Source organism: Lynx canadensis, chromosome C2 (genome assembly GCF_007474595.2).
Source record: "Lynx canadensis isolate LIC74 chromosome C2, mLynCan4.pri.v2, whole genome shotgun sequence".
NCBI lineage: Eukaryota > Metazoa > Chordata > Mammalia > Carnivora > Felidae > Lynx > Lynx canadensis.
In genome coordinates, this window is record NC_044311.2 from 55,089,338 (window position 1) to 55,106,881 (window position 17,544).

Here is a 17,544-nt window from a genome sequence, read left to right on the forward strand (position 1 = left end):
AGGCTCTATGTTTTATGCAAGCTACATTTCATGTTTAAAATCTTTCTTGTTTTAGCACTGACTAGTATATAATTTATTTATTATAATTTAGTAAGGGGTTTCAGAATAGCATGTTTAAATAATGGTCAAATTTTACCATAGGTCAATTCTGATCTAGTATGCGGGGTCCAATTCCAATGGAAGCTGTTACTTTGTCCCTCTTATTAAGGTCAGCAAAGATAGAATTCTATACATCTTAATCATATCTCCTATGACTAATTCAGCCCATAGGATTATAACCATGAATATTTTATATGTAACTTCCAGTAATAGTGCTCATTCTACCAATCAATATCAAATTAACCCCAAGATTACTGAAAACCTGGAATAAAATATAAAATATTGAATCATTCATTTTTAATAACATAGGTTATAAATGTGTATTGCTCTGGAGAAATGACTCTTGATTTTGTAATGCAATATTTATGAGAGAGTTTGGAACAGTGGAGAAAGTTCTGCCTTCTTTCCTCCGTGTTGGAAGATCTGCTCCGTGGGAACAACTCGCTGCCATCATGCATAGGATGTTGTTCCACCTGTGTTTTGTATTCCTGAAGCCGCCCAGTGCCAATTCAACTTGAAGAAATTCTATTTAATGTAGTCTAACACTTCGATTTAAAGGTTTTTCTTTAATGTTTATTTATTTTTTAGAGAGAGAGACAGAGCACGAGCAGGGGAGGGGCAGAGACAAGGAGGCCCAGAATCTGAAGCAGGCTCCAGGCTTTGAGCTGTCAGCACAGAGCCTGACACGGGGCTCGAACTCACAGACTGTGAGATTATGACCTGAGCCCAAGTCAGGCGCTTAACTGACTGAGCCACCCAAGCACCCCTCTAACACTTCAATTTAATAAACATTTAATGAGCAAAGCAGAATGCTAGGTTGTATTAATAAGGTGTCCCTTAGCTGTAAGGAAAGACAACTCAGGTTTATTTGTGTGAAGTCTCATAGAGCCTATGTTAGCAGGACAGGCTGGCCTCACTGGAACAAAGCTGCCAGACATCTTCTTTCTCTTCCCTTGTCTTACAACACCCCTTTCCTTTCTGTCTTCTGTTTCCTTTTCTTTTTTTTTTTTCGTAGCATGGCATTTTATCCCTGCCATATTTTTGCTTCATTCTGCCTTTTGTCAGCTTCCTTTCTGTTCTCTGACCTGCTTATACATGACCCATCAGAGCTACCCCCAAATAATACTTTCTATAATAAATATATATGTATACATATATACATATACATATATATGTATATGTATATATGTATACATATATACGTATATGTATATATATAAAACAGTTTCTAGAAGTAGTTATTTTTGCTTTTGTTTCCCTTGCCTGAGGAGGCATACCTAGAAAAACGTTCCTATGGGTGATGTCAGACACATTTCTGCCCATGTTTTATTCTAGGAATTTTATGGTTTTAGGTCTTACATTTAGGTCTTTAATCTATCTTGATTATAGTATAAGAAAATGGTTCAGTTTCTTTTTTTTTTTTTTTTTTTTTTTTACATGTACTCATCCAATTTTTCCAGTGATGCAGGCAGGCTGGGTCTGAGGACCATGGTGGATGCTGGGTGTCCGTGGGACCAGCCTAGAGGGTCCTTGGCTTCATGCAGGATGGAAATCAAATGTGAGCCAGCAGGAAATGAAAGCAGAGTTTATTGAAGATATGAGTCTTGTCTTTGCTTGGGGCCTGGGGGGTTTTTATGTGGTCTGGGGCACATGTCCTCTCAGGAATCCAGGAATTAGTTGAAACAAAGCCGAGGATCCAGGTGATATTCCTTAGAGTCAAGGAATATCAAGATAACTATATATCAAGATATCTAACACCTGGAGATCTGGAATATGCATGTGAAAGCTTCTTGTGGTCATTCTCACCTGGTCCTTCTTAGATGTTATCTATTCTAGAGAAGTCATTGACTCCTTATCTCTTAAGAGGAGGACCTATGCTATTTGCATTACAAGGCGTGTGTAGAGTGGGGTGGGGTGCAGGTCCTGGTAAGAATAGAAGCCAGAAAAGAAGCAAAGGGGGAAAAAACAGCTTTTTCTCTCTTTGGGTTCCTTCGGTTTCCCTGTCTCACCAGCACTGTTTGTTGAAGACACTGTGTCTTCCCCATTGTATAGGTAGCTTTCTGTCAGCCCCAGAGGACTGCCAGCTCACAGGCCAGTGGTCAGGATGGATTCCACTGCATGGTCCCAGCCTGATGCAATGAGGTGGCTTGGCTGGTGTCTCAGTAGGGGACAAGGAGCAGCGCCATTAGTGATGATAGCCTTGGTGTGAGGAAAAGAGGTGCTGCACAGCCACCTGCAAGAGACAGACAAATCTTAAATCCCGGATTAAAATGCTGACAAGGTAAGAGATCTCCTGAGACACAGATTAGAGAGCTCCATAAAATAAGCAGGCCCCTGTTTTCTTTTTTTTTTTAATTTTTTTTTTTCAACGTTTTATTTTATTTTTGGGACAGAGAGAGACAGAGCATGAACGGGGGAGGGGCAGAGAGAGAGGGAGACACAGAATCGGAAGCAGGCTCCAGGCTCCGAGCCATAAGCCCAGAGCCCGACGCGGGGCTCGAACTCACGGACCGCGAGATCGTGACCTGGCTGAAGTCGGACGTTTAACCGACTGCGCCACCCAGGCGCCCCTAGGCCCCTGTTTTCTGGAAGACAGTAAAAACAGACAAATTGGCTCGGGGGATGCTGGGGAAAGATTATGATATAGAGAAAGAAAGGCTTACAAAGCTGAAAGGCATCTTGTACAATTGTTGTCTCCTAGGATGATCAATCTGTGGCCATCAGCCCAACACTCAGTCATGTAATATGTGAACACTTAAATGCACAACAGTACAGGCACCAAAGGGCCTACAGAGCCAGGGGTGCACACAGGGCTAGTATTTTTGAGGACCTATTGTTTTCAAGGTACATTGCTGGAGGCTTTGCAAATACTATTTAATTTAACTTAATTTTTAGTTCTAGACTTGTGTTTAGTTCTAGACTTCTCTGTCCAATTTCCTTGCTTACTTTGTGCCATACTCTAGAATTCATTACTTTTCCCTATACACACAAGAGTTAGAGGGAACTACTTCCCTCCAGAAGTCAGTAGTTGAGATGAGGAACTTGCCTTGTCCCCACATGCTCTGAATTTCCCTTAGCCCAGACTTCTGACTCATACTTCATACCCTCAGTGCCTCTTACTCCTGTCAGCTCTGGGCTCTGAGGCTCTCAGTGAGCTCTTCCTGTTTCTCCTCAAGCAGCTGCTTCCTTCAACCAGAGCACGCAATCTATTTCCCAAAGCTTCACCTTTTAAACCTCCCCTTCCAATGCGTGGGATGAGCTCTATCAAAAAGACATTAGTTTTGGGGCGCCTGGGTGGCTCAGTCGGTTAAGCGTCCGACTTTGGCTCAAGTCACAATCTCACGGTCCGCGAGTTCAAGCCCCGCATCGGGCTCTGTGCTGACTGCTCAGAGCCTGGAGCCTGTTTCAGATTCTGTGTCTCCCTCTCTCTCTGACCCTCCCCCATTCATGCTCTGACTCTCTCTGTCTCAAAAATAAATAAACGTTAAAAAAAAAAGACATTAGTTTTTATAGAATTTTGGAAAACAAAGTACAGAGAAGATAGCATATTGCATTATTTATTTTCTTAGAGCTCACTGCTTTGTATCTGTTTGTTTATGCAAATAAGGAGAATGTTTGCATCATCCTCTCCATACTAATAGATTCCAGTTTATGAAGTAGAAAGTCATTTGAGATTAGAAACAGGTAAAACATGTACACAGAAAGTTAGGAAATGGAAGGATGAAAATCTTTTAAATTTAAAAATAATTGTCAGGGCACCTGGGTGACTCAGTTGGTTAAACATACAACTGTTGATTTTGGCTCAGGTCATGATCCCTGGGCCATTGTATCAGGCCCTGAGTTCTGGCTCCGTGCTAAGCACAGAGCCTGCTTAAGATCCTCTCTTTCCCTCCCTCTGCCTGTCCTTTGCTCATGTGCGTATGCATATGCACATGCTCTCTCTCTCAAAAAAATTTTTTTAATATAAAAAGAAAAAGAAAAATAGTTGTAGAGTGCTTGGCTGGCTTGTTCAAAAAGAGTGCGACTCTTGATCCACATTGGGTGTAGAGATTACATAAAATAAATAAATAAAATTTTTCTATGTTCACTTTTTAAATTATTATTTTTAAAGGTTTTTATTTACTTAAGTAATCTCTACACCCAGTGTGGGCTCGAACTCACGACGCTGAGATCTTCAAGAGTCACACGCTCTTCTGACTGAGCCAGCCAGGTGCCCCCAAATCTTCACTTTTAAAAAAATAAAATAAATGGTTGTGAAGTAATTGAGGGTTAAGTTTTTGCTGTTTTGAAGCTTTGATCTAATGGCACTATTTGGATTTATGAATAAATGTTTTTTTAAGTAATCTGAGTATAAAGTGCAAATGTGGATTTTTTTTTTTTTTACTTGTGCAGGATTCTCTCCAGCTAGTCTCCCAATTTCCTGGATGTGATTGAATGCTATAAAAACTATCAAACCAGTTTTGTGTTTTTTTTAACTTTTATTCAGTTTTGAGAGACAGAGAGAGAGCATGAACAGGGGACGGGCAGAGAGAAAGGGAGACACAGAATCTGAAGCAGGCTCCAAGCTGTCAGCTCAAAGCCTGACATGGGGTTTGAGCCTACGAAAGGTGAGATCATGACCTGAGCCCGAGTCAGACGCCCAACCAACTGAGCCACCCAGGCGCCCCAATCAAAACAGTTTTTAACCTACCTGAAGCATTTTCTGTCTTCTAGGTTTAGCTAATTCTAAATGTTGTATCTTGAATACAGTGAATTATGTTGCATAAGAAATTCATTATAACAGTTTATTTTATTTATTTTTTAACGTTTATTTTTGAGACAGAGAGAGACAGAGCATGAATGGGGGAGGGTCAGAGAGAGGGAGACCCAGAATCTGAAACAGGCTCCAGGCTCTGAGCTGTCAGCACAGAGCCCGACGTGGGGCTCGAACTCACGGAGTGTGAGATCATGACCTGATCCGAAGTCGGCCGCTTAACCGACTGAGCCACCCAGGCGCCCCTCATTATAACAGTTTAGATCGTTTTAGCAATTCATCTTTTTAATGAAAAGTATGTGCAATCGCATACAATTATATTAGAAATATTTTCCACATATCTAGATATATTTTAGTCTTTTTTTTTTTTAAAGTAAGCTCTACACCCAACAAGGGGCTTAAACTCATGAACCTGAGGTCAAGAGTCACATGCTTTACCTACTGAGCCAGCCAGGCACCCCTAGATATTTTATATCAGACTATTGTCTCAATCTGGAATGCCCTTCCACTCATTATATAAATAAATTCTTTATAAATTAAAAATGCACACACACACACTACGTAAGTACATTCTTATTATAAAAATGGAAATAGTATAGGGCTATATATATAAAATATCTTTTCACCATTAATGTTAAAAATTCTTTATGTGTAGAGCATTGACATGCCAATTGAAAACCTAAGTTTCCCAGGTTTCCTTGCAGCTGTGTAGTCACAAGACACAGTTCTGGCAATGAGATAGAAGTTTACTGGGAAAGACTTTTGGGGAAGCTGTTTTTTCTCTGAGAAAGAGATAAACACATGTTCCACCAGTAACCTTGGTCACTCTAATGGAAGGCATTGTAGCATAGGTGCTAAGACTATAGATTGTTACTAACACCTGCATTTGAGACTTGAATCTTCAGCTTCTTTTCTTTTTTTTTTTTTTTTTTAATTTTTTTTTTCAACGTTTATTTATTTTTTTGGGACAGAGAGAGACAGAGCATGAACGGGGGAGAGGCAGAGAGAGAGGGAGACACAGAATCAGAAACAGGCTCCAGGCTCTGAGCTGTCAGCCCAGAGCCCGACGCGGGGGCTTGAACTCACGGACCGCGAGATCGTGACCTGGCTGAAGTCGGACGCTTAACCGACTGCGCCACCCAGGCGCCCCTCTTCAGCTTATTTTCTATTTATCCTGGGTAAATGGCTTATTTTCACACCTCTGTTTTCTCCCCTCTGAAGGAGGAGAATTATTCTCATTGTAACTCAGAGGGAAACCTTCACAATGTCTGGAGCCCTTGATGTCCTGAAAATGAAAGAGAAAGATGTCCTCAAACTACTTGCAGCAGGAACCCACTTAGGTGGCACCAACCTTGACTTCCAAATGGAACAGTACATCTGCAGAAGGAAGAGTGATGGCATCTGCATCATAAATCTGAAGAGAATCTGGAAGAAGCTTCTGCTGGCTGCTCATGCCATTGTTACCATTTAAAAACCAGGTGGTATGAACATGATATCTTTCAGGAACGCTGGCCTGTAGACTTTGTTGAAGTTGGCTGCTGCCACTGGAGCCCCTCCTTTTGTGGGCCGCTTCACTCCTGGAATATTTGCTAACCAGATCCAGGCAGCCTCCCTGGTGTCTTCAGGAGGTTACTGATAGCAGGGCTGACCACCAGCCTCTCACAGAAGCGAACAAACAGTGAATATCCCAAAGGATTATTATGAAAATTAAATGAGTTACTATATGGAAAGCACCTACATTAATACCTAGAGTGTGGTAAGCACTAAATATATGCTAACTGCTATTGCAAGCTCCCACAGAAACATCAATTATTGGACAGGTCATCTTTATTCTTCATTTTATTTTTATTTTTTTTTAAAGATTTTTTTGTTTAAGTAATCCCTACACCCAACATGGGGCTCGAACTTACAACCCTAAGATCAAAAGTCACATGCTCTACTGACTAAGCCAGCCAGGTGCCTCTGTTCTTCATTTTATTATGTACTAGGTTGGTGCATGTCTTTTGTCTTTTTTTCCCCTCATTATTTCTTCCTAGAATATATATGCATGGTGGAAGGAGAAGAGCCATCTTGGTATAAGAGGGGTTCATGAGAATCATAGCTACATACTAGAGATGCTAGAGCAGAAAGCTAATTGGATCTTTGACAGCTCCTTGGAAGAATAAACAAAAATAACACCATAATTTGTTTAAACGTTTGTTAGGTTTCCTGTTATACACAATTGAAAATAATTCCTACTGTTACAAACCATTCATTTAATTTTTAGTAATGAAAAAATGTGGAGTATTTTAGTAGTTCTCATGTCATTTTGAGTTGGGGTCAAAAAATCCCATTTTTGAGATTTGCTCCAATATTGATGTATGTACTACTGAAAAGAGCAGGATACTGTTTCTTCTTTGATGGTGAAAAAAAAAAAGTTTAAGAAGTCAGGTCACCATGATCAAGAAAATCTTGTCATCTTCAATGATAATTACCTGAGTCAATGGGGAGAGCCACAGTAGGGGAGAGAGAAACTGGTAATGGGCTATTCTCCATACAAAAATGGGCATTATATTTTGTCTCTTTCTGCCAGGCATTCAAATGACCATTTTCAAATTTTTGAGAATGAGATGTTCTTAAAAATTATTTTCTTTTATAGTTTTCTGTTGCCTACTGTTTCATAATATGCATAGTGAGATAATAAATTTGAAAACAGGTAATTAAAACAAGAAAGCATAAAATAGTTCAACTCCAGAGAAAGGACTATGGCCAATATTGGTTTGGGATTGAGAATAAATCTGTACCTGTTGTTGTTATTCCTAAATTAGAGTTGCCTGGTAACTCTACCCAGCTGTTAATTAAGCACTTAGGCAGCCACAGTCATTAACTCTTTCAGGTCCCCAGGATACTATTTAGTTATTGCTTCAAAATCTGTACTAAGCCGACTAATAGGCAATGTCTTAAAACATTGAGAATAACTGGTTCATAATATATTTTATCCTCTTTATGATTAGATGGAAAAAGCAATTCTAATTTAGTTCCCCGTTCATTTTAATTTGGGTTAGCAGATGTTCTATGCGTACTGAAGTCAACTATTTAATTTGCATTATAGAAGAATATAATAGCAATTTCTCAGGGTTTGCATGTGTGTGTGTGTGTTTTGTTATAGTGTGGTTTTAATTTCCTCCAAAATGTTGCTATAAAAATAGAATACATTTTATTTTCTAATTCGCGAAGAATATCCCGAGAACAAAATTGGGTTCGTAAAATTCAAGCAATATTTTAAAATTAGATTTGTTTGAAGAGGGAATGAGGGAAATAGAGAAAAAAAGTACAGCAAGGGAAAGAAGGAAAGTAAAGAGAACAGTGAAGCTCTCAGCTTGCCAACAAGGATGTGGATCCACTTTGAGAACAGGTTTGTGGTAGGTGGGGGGAGCAGTTCTCATGGAAAACATTCCTATTTCTAGTATGATACTACATTTTAAAAACTTATCTTCCATATATTCTTTTGTGTATATTAAGGAGGATTTTTGTACAAGCTACCATCTGAACAAATGGAAGGGAAGGTACATATCAGTATTTTAGTTTGGTAATTGTAGGTTTCCCAAATCTTATTTAATCAAAAGTAAATGCTTGCTTGCTGTTTTAAGCTTCTAAGTTTTGGGGTAATTTTTTATATGTTAATAGATAACATATCATAAGATTGTCTTGATGGAGCACCTGGGTGGCTCATTTGGTTGACCATCCTACTCTTGATTTTGGCTCAGGTCATTATCCCAGGGTCGTGGGATCAGGCCCCACATCACGCTAAGCATGGAGCCTGCTTAAGATTCTCTGTCTGTCTTTCTCTCCCTCCCTCTCTCTTTCTCTCTCTCTCCCCTTCTGCCCCTCTTCCCCATTCACGTGCACTCTCTCTCACACAGAAAAAAAAGAGCGTCTTGATGACTACATGAGAGCAAATGAATAATACAGATTATCATTATTAGCTTGTTCTATCAGAACTTTGGTCAGGAAGTAACTTCTTTCATATAGATTGTACCTATTCTGTTGACAAGCTCAATTAAAAAAAAAAAAAATAATGTTTATTTTTGAGAGAGAGAGACAGACAGAGTGTGAGTGGGGGAGGGACAGAGAGAGGGAGATGCAGAATCTGAAGCAGGCTCCAGGCTCTCAACTATCAGCACATAGCCTGATGTGGGGCTCAAACTCACAAGCTGTGAGATCATGACCTGAGCCAAAGACGGACGCTCAACTGACTGAGCCACCCAGGCACCCGGACAAGCTCAATTTTTTGATGTTTTGATAACTTTCAGTTCTTATTTTAAATTTCCCCAAATTCTCTCATCACTTTTTTTTTTTTTAATTTTTTTTTTCAACGTTTATTTATTTTTGGGACAGAGAGAGACAGAGCATGAACGGGGGAGGGGCAGAGAGAGAGGGAGACACAGAATCGGAAACAGGCTCCAGGCTCTGAGCCATCAGCCCAGAGCCTGACGCGGGGCTCGAACTCACGGACCGCGAGATCGTGACCTGGCTGAAGTCGGACGTTTAACCGACTGCGCCACCCAGGCGCCCCTCTCATCACTTTTAAGTTAGAGGTTACAGACGTTTCTACTTTCACTTCGTATTGGAAATATATGATTGGTAAAAATACATTACTGGATCTTACAATAAACATAAATTACATCAATAAAGTATTCAACTATTCTCTAAAAACCTGTATATAGATGAATCCCCCCAAAATAGTTTCTGGCTTGTATGCTAAAAAGTCACTTTAGGAAAGCCTACATATTCTCTGTAGGGGTTTGATTAAAGTGTGGTTACTCTATAATCTGCCATATTTGGGACTATTTTTCAAAGGCCACTGAGCCTTATCAGTAACAACGTCATCTTTACATCCTCTGGTGAATAATGGTTACAAGATAGTATTTTAATTGTCTAAGGCCTAGATCTCAAACTCAATTCCTTTAGGGGCTGAGCACGTCAAGAAGATGAATGGGGTGAGCTGAATGGGGAGCTCAGGTCCTCCAGGAGCCACAAATACTCAACTCACCTCAGCGTCCTCACGCAGGCTTTCAATGCTGGGTTACCAGATTCTTCTAGCTTCAAAAGAACATGGAAATCTTGGTTTTTATTTATGTTTTTAAAGAATTTTTGAGAGAAAACTCTCCATATTTTATATTTTTTAAAGTTTATTTATTTATTTTGAGAGAGGCAGAATGTGAGCAGAGGAGGGGCAGAGAGAGCAGGAGAGTCCCAAGCAGGCTCCATGCTGCCAGCAGAGGCCAGCACGGGTCTTGATCTCATGAATCTGAGATCATGACCTGAGCCAAGTTTAAGAGTTGGGCCCTTAAGCGATTGAGCCACTCGGGCACCCCCAAACTCTTCATATTTTAAAATATTGTTGGGGTGCCCGGGTGGCTCAGTCAGTTAAGCATCCAACTTCAGCTCAGGTCATGATCTCACAGTTCCATGGGTTTGAGCCCCGCATCGGGCTCTGTGTTGACAACTTGGAGCTTGGAGACTGCTTCGGACTCTGTGTCTCCCTCTCTCTCTGCCCCTCCCCCACTCATACTTTGTCTCTGTCTCTGAAGACTGAATAAACGTTAAAAAATTTTTTTTAGGGGCGCCTGGGTGGCGCAGTCGGTTAAGCGTCCGACTTCAGCCAGGTCACGATCTCGAGGTCCGTGAGTTCGAGCCCCGCGTCAGGCTCCGGGCTGATGGCTCGGAGCCTGGAGCCTGTTTCCGATTCTGTGTCTCCCTCTCTCTCTGCCCCTCCCCCGTTCATGCTCTGTCTCTCTCTGTCCCAAAAATAAATAAACATTGAAAAAAAAATTTAAAAAAAAAAATAATAAAATAAAATAAATTTTTTTAAATAAATAAAATATTGTTTCATTTGTCTTAAACACTTGCAAATGGAATAAAATACATCTGTGAACTGTAGTCATTTCCTGGGTATCAAGAGATGAGAGGGAAGCTGAGTGTATAGACTGCAAAGTTATTATTTTGTGGACAAAACCTCTATCTACTGGAAGAAATGTTCAGAAGCTCGTGTTACACATATTTCCAGGTGTTGGATACATAATGCATGGTTTCTATAAAGAGGCTAGCTCTGACACTGCATCATCAGACAACTACAGTGTTTAAAGTCTTCTCATCAAGGGTTCTCATTCATACAGACAAACTAGTTTAAATTTCCAAGAAAGACATTTCTCCTGTGCCTATAATCACTTTCCTGTGGATTCACAGTGGCTGGTGTTACGACACAGCTGTTTAACCAGCTGCAAAAACAGTAAGTGGAAGCCATGTAGAAAAGGTCATCTGTCAGTTGGTTAGCACTGATTCATCATCATAAGGGCCAGGAAAGCTGGGGGTCTATCATCATCACCTCAGGAATGTCAGCAACTTGCAGGGCCCAAAACAAATGTACTCTACTTTTGACCTTTACTCTTCACTCTCATAATGTTTGTTACTCTATTTAGCATAGCTGCTCATGTAAAATGTGCATCTATTGTCATAATCTCAAGAATATTACTTCATTTTATTTTTTATTTTTTTAACTTTCATTCATTTTTTGAGAGATGGAGAGAGACAGAGCGTTAGCGGGGGAGGGGCTGAGGGAGAGGGAAACAGAATCTGAAGCAGGCTCTAGGCTCTGAGCTGTCAGCACAGAGCCTGACGTGGGGCTTGAACTCATGAACCATGAGATCATGACCTGAGCTGAAGTCAGACACCCAACTGACTGAGCCACCCAGGCACCCCTAAAGAATATTATTAATGCATAATTACATGACAGGAGCTACCTTTTGAATTGTTGGAAAATGAGAGAAGATGACATCTTTAGCCTCTTCCAGGTTGGCTCATGTTCTGCTATTTCTACCCTATGTATTGCTCTTCTTATAGCTACCTTTTTGGACCTATTGATTACTGGCTATTGAAAAGAATCATACAGAATACTTTGTTTTTCTGATAGGTCTGTTGGGTAAGATTTATTGCATCCTAATTTTGACCTGGAAAATATTCTTTCCCAATTAAACTGCAAAGAGAATGTTTCCATTAACTGTATACATTACTCATTGTATAAAGTGTATCTTCAGGATGCCTGGGTGGCTCAGTTGGTTAAGTGTCCAACTCCAGGTCATGGTCTCATGGTCTGTGATTTTGAGTCCCGCATTGGGCTCTGTGCTGACAGCTCAGAACCTGGAGCCTGCTTCAGATTCTGTGTCTCTTTCCCTCTGCCCATTCCCTACTCACTCTCTGCCTCTCTCTCTCTCTCAAAAATAAACATTAAAAAAATTTTTTTTAAGTTTATTTTAAAAACTTAATAAGTGGTCAGACTTTCCCGGGCTGCTATTGATAATAAAATGTTGAGCAAGACTCTAAATTAGTAATGTCAATCCAAGTGGAAGACAATTGATCGCTAACAATACTTACTTTTATATATAGGAAAAATCAATAGTTTTATCTGTTTTACATATGGTACACAATGGGCATTCTTCATTAGCCTATAAACAAAGATTAACACATTTAATATTAGCAATTCTTTAAAGAATTGGAATATTTTGTTAAAAGCAAGATTAAGCAATTTGTATTCCGTAAATGGTGAGTCTGTTGTATTTCTTTTGTCTTCTGAAAGAGAATTGCAGAGTACATTGTGAAACAGCCTCTCCCAGTCCAATCCTCCTGCATATGACACCTATAAACTCTGGGCAAAAATAAACAACTAGAGGTATTGGAAACTAAAAGCAGGTAGAAATTGGGTCTACAGTTGGAAGAGGAAAATTGCACTGAGTGAGTTTCTCCATTTTTAAAGACTCTCAGTTTGAGGACAAGCCCTAGAAGGGGTAGCTAAAACCCCTGTGCACAGAGATAAGTGTATTGGCTTGAAGAACCAGAGGACAGAGTTCAGAGGGACCACAACAGCAGGACAACAAAGGGGAACATCCTGGAAAGGAGAGAGCCTGAGAGGGGAACCCCAAATTCTGTGTATGAACTCTGCCCAAATCTCTGGTTGGGCCCTAAACCACACAGACATGGGGAAGGCTAGCTGAGCAGCCAGGTAAGGCTTAAAAAAAAAAATTGAATAGTGATTTCAGATGTACACCCACTGCAGGGAAGACAAAGTTTGAAGTTTGGTTCCACCCAAGTAAACTGCCTACTAAAACAGAGGAATGGGACCAGAATGGGGTTACATGCCCCTGTCCTAAGTGCAGCAGAAGTCAGGGCAGTGATGGTTTGCCATTTTCAGTCTTTATATGGGTAGTAGATTGTGCTAGAAAGGGTGCAGAGGGTTGGTTGGAAAGCAGATAGATAACGTAGAGCGTCTATAACTTTACAAAATTGAGAGAGTCTAGTTGAGGTAACGGAAGCAATTCAATTCTATTGTATTGAACTAGGAAACTTAAAAAAAAAAAGACAAGCTTACAAATTTATTTAATGTAAGTTTTATGTGGTATGGGAGCCTTCATAAGGAAATAAAGAGCCAGAGAAATAACTAGACTTGTGTACTTTTATGCTAGGCTTGATGAAGAGTGGCAAGTCAAGGAAAAATGGAATGTTACAGTTAAGGAATGAGTGCTGTAAACTGGGGGGAACCCTGCAAGGCCTGTTTGTTGGGATTCTTCTTGGCTCCCTTTTGACCTTGGCTCCCTTTAAAATTTGAACCAAATTTTAACTCACTATATGGCAATCATACCTGCTGTATAATTTAAAACTTTTTATTGTGAAAATGTCAAACATCAACAAAGATTGATATTATGAATTTCTGCATATCCATTATTTGACTTCAACAATTGTCGACATTTTGTCACTATTGTTTTCTTCTGTATTTTAAATTTTATTTCCCCTGAAATTTTAACTTAATAGTTGTAAATGTACATAAAAATGGAAAGGATAGTAGAGTGAGTACCCATATACCTTTCACCTAAATTTAGTAATCACTAATATTTTGGTATATTTGCTTTACTTCTCTAAAATATATATATATATATATATATATATATATATATATATACTCTCTCAAAAGTGTGTGTGTGTGTAGTTTCTTTTCTAAAACATTTGAAGATAAGCTGCAGAGAACATTATACCTTGCCACTGTATCAGTTAACTTTTATTTTATTTTATTAGAAACTGTTTATTTTCCATCAACTTCATTTCCATTTTGTTTGCCTTTGTAGAAGAACAGCTTAAGACTACTCAGTGGTTGTTCCTGCCCATTCAGTGACCTGAGCAGTGGAAGCTGCAGACCGGTCTTCACTGGCAAGCTCAACACCCCAGTCTTCAGTGGGGAACTGCTGAACAGGCACAGAGGCACCTGCATGCCTTCAGACCAGTCCGAACTTCTGGGTGAGTAGCGATGAACTTAGGAGCTGGAGCAGTCCACTCACCTAGAAATTCCTCCTTGGTCACAGCCTTTTCAGTGTTGGCCTGCTCTTCCTTTTCAATCTCTTCAGGATCCCATTAGAAGTAGAGCTAAGGTATGACCTCCTATGTGTATTCACGGGAAATGGTACCTTGCATGCGCAGAACTTTCTGGGCCAGCATCCACCACATCAGACCCACTGAGTGAGCTCCCTTGCTGTTGCATGGGATGACAGTGTCCATGTAGCGCAGAGGAGAGTCTGTGTTACACAGAGCAGTAGTAGGCAGGTCAACATAAGATGCCTCTGTGAGAGGCTGGTGGTCAGCCCTGGGATCAGTAACCACCAGAAGTCTTGGCTCCTGGAAGGCTGCCTGGATCTGGGTGGCGAAGTGGCCAGCAATAGGAGTGGTTCTAACAGAAGCAGCAAACTTCAGCACAGCTCGCTGGCCAGTATTCCTGAATGATATGACACTGACATCAGCTGGGCTTTCAATGGCAGTAATGGCTTGACCTGCCAGCAGAAGCTTCTCCCAGGTTCCCTTCAGATTTATGTTGTAGATACCATCACTTTTCCTTCTGTAGATGTACTATTCCATTTGGAAGTCAAGGTTGGTGCCACCTTAGTGAGTTCCTGCTGCAAGTAATTTGAGGACATCCTTCTCCTTCATTTATAGGACATCAAGGGCCCCAGACATTGTGAAAGTTTCCCTTTAACTTACAACAGGAACACAAAACAACACCATACGGACCCCTCCCTGGGTAGCACAAAAGGCTGTATCAGTTAACTTTTACTATAAATCACCTGGCGTTTTAAAATAACCATTTATTTTTTTGCAATTCTGTGGGCTGGCACTTTGAATAGGGCTTAGCTGTGGTGTTTTTTCTCTGCTCCATGTGGGTTTGTCTGGGCTCAGTCACACATTTGTGATCAGTTCGCAGGTTGGCTACAGAATAGCTGGTTCTTGATGCCTTTATTCCCATATCTGGCAGTTAACTGGGGCCTCAGTTCTCCTCTAGGTGGCCTTTCTTTCTCCCGTAGGTCACACTAGTCTCCTTACATGGCAGTGTCAGGGCAGGGTTCCAAGAGGAAGAGAGCAGAAGCTGCAACATCTCTTGAAGCTGAAGCTCAGAAGTCACACAGCATTACTTCTAGCATATTCTGTTGGTCAAAATAAGCTAAAGACTGGCTGAGAATCAAGAAATGAACCTGTTTTCCCTCCAGAATCCCTGAAGGACTCACATTTCAGAGATACTAACAATTAAAGTATGGTATTGAAAACAGAGGGGATCATGTGAAGTCAATATTCAGAGAGGGAAGTTAGACCCTTGGTTCCCCTCCAGTGCACCAGGAACTATTCCCAGGAAGTGTAGGTTTTATGCACACCATGTGTGGTAGAGGGTGGAGGTGGAGAACAGAGCTCCTTAAACCCTTGGAATTCCTTGAGTAATACAAGTGACTTATTATTCATAATAAGTCCTTTTGGATATGCCGGGAATTTATGTTAGCAAGGTGACTTAGGGTGGGACCCCTAGATAGCATCAGGAGATGGCTGGTCACCAGAGAAAACAAGTGATTAGAGGATTGGAACTTTTAGTCCCACTCACCACTCACCATTCTCCAGGGTGGGAAGCAGGGGCTGGACATGAAGTCTATAAAAACTCTTGAGTCACAAGATTTGATATGCTTCTGGTTGGTAAACATATGAAGTGCTGGGAGGGTGGCAAGTCAAGAGAAGGCATGGAGCTTGCATATGTGGCCCTAACTCATACCTTGCCCTATGCCTCTCTTCCATCGGACTGTTCGTGAGTTGTAGCCTTTATAATAAACTGGTGAGTGTAAGTAACGTGTTTCCCTGAGATCTGTGAGCCATTCTAGCAAACTATTGAATTATGGGAACTTATAATTTGAACTTATAATTGAACTTACTATATTTGAACTTACATTTGGTTAGAAGTAAAAGGGACTCAGGCTTATATTGGCATATGATGCAGAGGTAGTCATGTGGAGGACTGGAGGATACCAGTTGATGTCCAGAGAATTGGTGTTGGGAGTTAGTGTTGGAAAACACAACTCCAGACACGCATACACATCTTTCTTTGTATACTGAGTACTAACATCTTATTAATTCAGACTTATTCCTACAATTTTTTCCTCCTTGAAGTAATTAGACTAGTAAGTAGTTTTCATTGGTAAATAGAACTTAAGAAAAGATTTTCAATTTTATTTTCAGTTGGTTTATTGACAGTAGCTTTTGGCAAATGTGTCTGATTTTTGTATCAACATGATAATCAGCCATGCTATTCTCCTTCTTGATGTGTCAGAAGTTTGTATTTTTCCTAATTAATACATTTGGAGGAGCTTCTCATATTTTTTCCTTCTCTTTTTTCACATCTTAGTTTTATTAATTTTTTGAATTATTATCAGTTAAGAATACATCTTCATAATTCAAAGTAAATTTAGAAAGAGTCTAACAAAGAAGTAAAAAATCTATAGGACATAATTATACAACTCTGAAAGTAAGTTAGGTGTTATTTTCTAAAATTCCATTTATTACTTAAGCTTTTTTTTTTTCAGATTTCAAAGATTTATTTTCTCTTTACTTACTTTTGGCGTTCCCAACACACACACACACACACACACACACACACACACACACACACCTATATATATTTTACACAGAGAATACATTATTCACATACACAAAAAAGAAAGAAAATAAAATTGTTAACCATAGTTTTCTCAGCTATCTGGAAGGAGTAACAAAACTGAAATATACCATCCATCCTTTCATTCACTCAAAGGATATTCATGGTCATGATATTGTTACCCCCTATTAAACACCTGGATGACTTCACAAAGATGTCACTGTTTATGGGGCGCCTGGGTGGCTCAGTTGGTTAAGCAACCGACTTTGGCTTGGGTCATGATCTCGCACTTTGTGAGTTTGAGCCCTGCGTCGGGCTCTGTGCTGACAGCTTAGAGCCTGGAGCCTACTTCAGAGTTTGTGTTTCCCCCCTCTCTCTACCCCTCCCCTGCTCACACTCTGTGTCTCTCTATCTCTCAATAGTAAATAAATGTTAAAAAAATTAAAAAAAAAAAAGATGTCACTGTCTAAAGGACAATGACTTAGGAGATAGTGAGATCCCAGGCCCTAGAAGTATTCAAGAAGAAACCAGAATGTCACTGGTTAGAGATAATGTATGAGGGACTCAAGCACAATGGATAGTAGAACTGGGCAATTTCTCAAGAGTCTTATGAATCTTGAGAACTGTCTCCCCTAAAGTACCACCAAAAGAATCTGTTGATAAACAAAGCTGAGTTTATAGCTTATGATGGAAAAGCAGAATACCA

At 40.2% G+C, this 17,544-nt stretch overlaps 1 protein-coding gene and 2 pseudogenes across 2 annotated transcripts in view; 2 read left to right on the forward strand and 1 right to left on the reverse strand.

The window, feature by feature from the left end:
- The first annotated feature begins 6,088 nt into the window (after window positions 1–6,088).
- LOC115524235 overlaps window positions 6,089–17,544 on the forward strand; it is a 47,677-nt pseudogene continuing 36,221 nt past the window's right edge.
- LOC115524236 lies at window positions 14,011–14,887 on the reverse strand (annotated as a pseudogene).
- The window catches only part of NMD3 (NMD3 ribosome export adaptor), a 74,245-nt gene continuing 70,770 nt past the window's right edge, over window positions 14,070–17,544 (forward strand). For both annotated transcript variants that reach the window (XM_030330607.1, XM_030330608.1), the window contains exon 1: window positions 14,070–14,176. The gene's annotated coding sequence lies outside the window, so the exon portion shown is untranslated. The remainder of the gene's footprint in view (window positions 14,177–17,544) is intronic.